This window comes from Nicotiana tabacum, chromosome 5 (assembly GCF_000715075.1).
Source record: "Nicotiana tabacum cultivar K326 chromosome 5, ASM71507v2, whole genome shotgun sequence".
Taxonomy (NCBI): domain Eukaryota; kingdom Viridiplantae; phylum Streptophyta; class Magnoliopsida; order Solanales; family Solanaceae; genus Nicotiana; species Nicotiana tabacum.
The window spans coordinates 4,227,074-4,232,052 of NC_134084.1; positions in this window are offsets into that span (position 1 = coordinate 4,227,074).

Genomic DNA, 4,979 nt, shown 5'->3' on the forward strand with positions numbered 1-4,979 from the left:
CAGCTGTAGACACCGGATTTTTGACCCTCCCCAAGAATTTTCACATTTTTAGCGTGAATATGTGAAATTGGGTCTAATATAGCTATTTTAACTATTTTACTTTATTTCGCCGCGAAAGAGAAAATTACAAAAATATATATATAAATTTTAGTTTATGTATTTCTCATAAATTTGAAAAAATACAAAAACATTGTACTTTATTTTGGTACTTTATATAAATTCGAAAATTACAAAAAAACATAATTCTATCAATGTTTTGTAGTCATTATAATTTTGAAAAAATACAAGAATATTACTTTATATTATATCTTTATATAAAAAACAAAAACTACAAAAAATAGTTTTGTTAATATTTTTGTAGCTATTTTAATCTCGAAAAAATATTAAGAAAATAATAATATAGTTTTAAATAATTAGTCTTATTTTAGTAGCTATTTTACTTACATAGGATTGGTTGAACAACGTCGTGTTCTTAATCGGGTCCGGGCAAAAGAATAATATTTGGGTTTTAACTTACCCGCTTTTAGGCCTAATTTTCGGACCTAGCCCATAATAATCCGAGTCCACCACGCGTGGGGAACACGGACGGAACACGACACATGGGGAACCCCACCACGCGTGGGGGACATAAGCCTTGAACCCCACCACGCGTGGGGCTCATTTTTCTTGGCAAAAGGCTAATTAATACACGGACAAGGATTTTGAAATGGGGGGAATTTTGGAAAAGATTTTTGGAGAGAGCACTGTTCGATCATCTTCTTCCTTTTCCTAAAGGAACCAACGAAAAACCCTACTGTGAAAAACAAAAACAAAAAAGGATTTGAAATTTTGGACTTGGAAGATTTTGAACAAAAGCACTGTTCCTTCATCTTCTCCAAGGAGGAGAAGAACAAAACCCTAACGCTCCCTCCATTGAAACCAGTCCGGATTCCTCCATCGCCACCATCGTTCCACCTCCATCAACAACCCCAAAACCACCGTCAACCGCCAGCTCCCCCTCCTCGTCGTCACTGTCCAACCAACGACCAAACAACCAGCGAACACCACCACCCAAACACCAGCACCAAACAGACCACCAAACAGGCCCGTCGTCAACCACCATTGCCGCCCGCTGCAAGCTCCAGCTCCACCCAAACCGACGTGCTGCTGCATCGCCATAACCAGCCTCACCCTCCTCGTCAACTAAACTACCCACCAGCTGCCTCACGACCACCAAACAAAACCAGAAAACCCAAATGCCATAACCACCAACCTTCGACGAAAAACCCAGTCGCACCACTCCGTCAACTGCTCAAACGACCCCCCACAGCTGCTCCCCCACGTCCAAACCCACCAGCAACCACCCTCGACCAGCTCTCTCTCCGTCCCACGACCACTGTCGCCCAGCTCCCTCCACCTCGTCACCTTCCCCATCGCCTAAAACCACCTGAAGAGAAAGATCCTATCGTCTTCTTCTTCAACTGCCCAAACGACCCCTCCTGCTGCAGCTTCACGCACCAGGTGCTGCGCCGAAACATACAGCAGCTACCAAACAATCCCTGGTTGTTGACAGTTGGGTCCGAGCTTTCTATTTCCATCGAGGTCGTCTTTGGTTCGTCGAGGTCCGGTACGTCGAGGTGCTGTCCGAGGTTCTGTCGTTGTTCTTCGTTCAGAGAGGTCCGGTTTGAGTTCCGTCGGGATCGTGTTTGTCGTTCTGAGGTTGTCGAGGTTCAAAGGTTAGTAAACCTCAAGTATTAGATAAGGAAATGTTACGTTAAATGTTCGAAGATGCAATATAGAAAATCGTATGATAATTCTCTGCTCATGTTTTCACCGTATGCATTTTTGTTCATCTTGCGTTGTGTTATTCTTGTTTATTTGATGTCATTTAATTAAGTTGGGCTAGTTGTTCTATGACACAAGTTTGACGTTAATTTGTTCGTGGTTCGTTGCTTAGTTCGTTCGGACAAAATTAGCATTAGTACTTGTTGTTACCACTTCCGAAACACCCATTCACTAGACTCATTTTATTAAATCTTGACAAGTTATGAGATTTTAGTTGTAAAGAAGCCGTAAGGTTTAGTATTGTTAAAGGCGTGAAAATGGCATCCTTTTAAAATATAAAAATAAAAATAAATAATAATAAAAAAAATAAAATAAAATGAGGCGAGCCTCGCCAAATAAAAGGGACAAATTACGTGGCCCTCACAAAATATATGTATTAAATACTTAGATTCCGGGACGGGCCGTGTAGCAAATTTCACGGCCCTACCCCAAAATAATAATGCGCTAGTTGCTTTAGGCGCGCCTTTAATAATGTTATCTCCCTAAATTCGGGTGTACATTTATGTGACCCAAATCCAAATCTCAACCGAGTCGAGATATGTCAATAACCACGGGTGCATTGATGTAACGTGGTTCGAGATATGTTTTCACGACGTTGCAAGTCCTATAAAAATAACAGTAAATGATAAAAGCGGTTAAAAGATAAAATTGGCACATAAGTTCACATTTGTATAAAATTAGATAATCAAGCCGAATATAATAGTTGAGCGACCGTGCTAGAACCACGGAACTCGGGAATGCCTAACACCTTCTCCCGGGTTAACAGAATTCCTTATCTAGATTTCTGGTACGCAGACTGTAATATGGAGTCATTCTTTTCCTCGATTCAGGATTAAAATTGGTGACTCGGGACACCCTAAATCTCCCAAGTGACGACTCTGAAATAAACAAACCAATCCTGTTTCGATTGTCCTTTAATTGGAAAAACTCCTTTGCGCCCTCCCGGGTGCGGAAAAAGGAGGTGTGACACAGACCACTCACGGATCCCTATGATGTGAGGGAGGAGCCGACCAACCCAGTCAAAAATGTCTTGGACCAAAGAAGAAGGCGAAGTCTTGGCTACATGAGAAAAAGACAAGAGGTCAAAGCCCACGATCAATAATGGTAGAAAAATTAGATAACTACATACAAAGGAATTAGGTACTTACGAGTACAATTCCAAACCTCAAGAAAATCGTCGACGTTGTCCACCACTTCCTCAGTTCTGACGAAGAAGAAGTTGGGCCAGAATTGGTGGTTAGATTTATCATCCATCTTCACTTCCAATCACTTGCCTCCCCGGTAGCGAAGCTTTAATATCGTCCACCTATAAAAGCTAGGGGCGAATAGATATATTAAATTTCAAAGAGTCAGTTCGACCTCGGCTAGCTCAGATAATTTGGTGAGCATCTGTTTAAGCTTATAAACGTACGGTGTACGCTGAGCTGGGCAAATGTTGTAATAGCGACATAATTCCTTTGCCAACGGAAGGAGAGTGAGAGTGTAACCGACTTGTAAGGGATAGGCGTAGAAGGTTTAGTACCCTAAACGGTGGACTTGCACCGCATCCCACCCAGCCGGGGTTAATTCGATGTGACCGGGAAGGCAGAACTTGGCCTTAAGCTCTCCCAATTCCTTCTCCGTCATCACTTATCGAAAGACTCCAGAGTCAGAATCCGGTGATTTGGAGAAATCAGATCTAGTATCAGGATTGCGAAGAATTATCTCCTCTACCAACGGGAAGCTTCCGTCCTCGGCAATGGCAGGAGCATTCTCCCCGTGGGGGGGGGGGACACCATCGCCAAATGGATTACATCACTTCCCTCACTAGACTCAGAAGGCATGTTAGACATGTTTTGAAAGAAAAAGAAAGAGAAGTATCGAGCGATGAATAACTAAGAGCAATACAAATAATTGGAACAAAGAGGAGAGATTTAAAGCAAGGAAATAGCAAGAGAGTAATATAGGGTTCGAAACAATAGAAAACTTAAAACTTCAAAACCACACCCAAATATCTCTATTTATAAGGATCTTGGCACCAGGACCGAAAACAGTTCATCATTACTGGCACCGGAACCGAAGTGGCAGGATCAATCAGGGTTACACGCGAAATGAAGCAATGCATCAGGAATATGCGTCATGATGTCATCCTAATTTGTGGACAACATAAACCCAACGAATCGACCAGAAAAATCAAAGCATTTGAAATGAGCGGCCCGCATAGGGCCATGTTGCATGTTCGCCATGATCCCACAACCTGCACAACTCACTCGATTGTTTCGATCATAACAAACAAAATCCGCTCATTGAAGTCGGCTTCAATAAGCGGAGGGACTAACTGTATGGGTCAAAATATATCTTTAGAATATTTGAGCCAAGAGAGTATTAAGGGAAGAGCTCCCAAGTCGTCGTTTGTCTAAATGTCCCAAGAAGCAGTAAAGTCCATGGCCGAATATTCACGAGAGCCGTAGTCGAGGTATCAACAATGGTCGAAGACGAGGTCGAGGACTGTTAACAGAGCTGTAACAGCTAGTTTTTAAGATAGGACATTAAAGAGAATATTCTAATGGATATTCTCTAGACTTGTACTACTAGGTTTTCCTAAGAAGATGTCCCATATAAATAGGAAAAGAGACAATGATATGGGACACGTGAAACTCCTTCGTAAAAGCACACACTTTGACTTGAAGAAGATTTCACTAGCTAAGATACAAACATCATATTTCCACTAAGATTCTCGTTTATACTTTTCCACCAGATCCAAGAATAATTCGAATATTCAAGGGATTGTCTATCACTCTCCTTTGTCAGAAAAAAGATCCACTTATTCCATTCTTTATTGGGTAAATCACTCCTTCTATTTACTTAAATGAATTTATTGCTGTTCATTATTATTGAATGCTACATTATTGCTCGTAATTTCTAGAACATTTATTATATATTATTGCCACTGTCGGACCAGATCCACACGATAATTATTGCTTCTTTAAAACCCTCATCTAAGGATATTTTTGTTAGATGATATTAGTCATTATTTGTATAAATTTAATTACTTGAACTAAGATCTATATTTTTTGATCAAATAATGTTAATGGTTGAAAATTCGACTTCTTCCTATACTTTTTTTTGCTCGCACTTCATCGTCTAATTATTTATTGCCATATATAATTGGCATC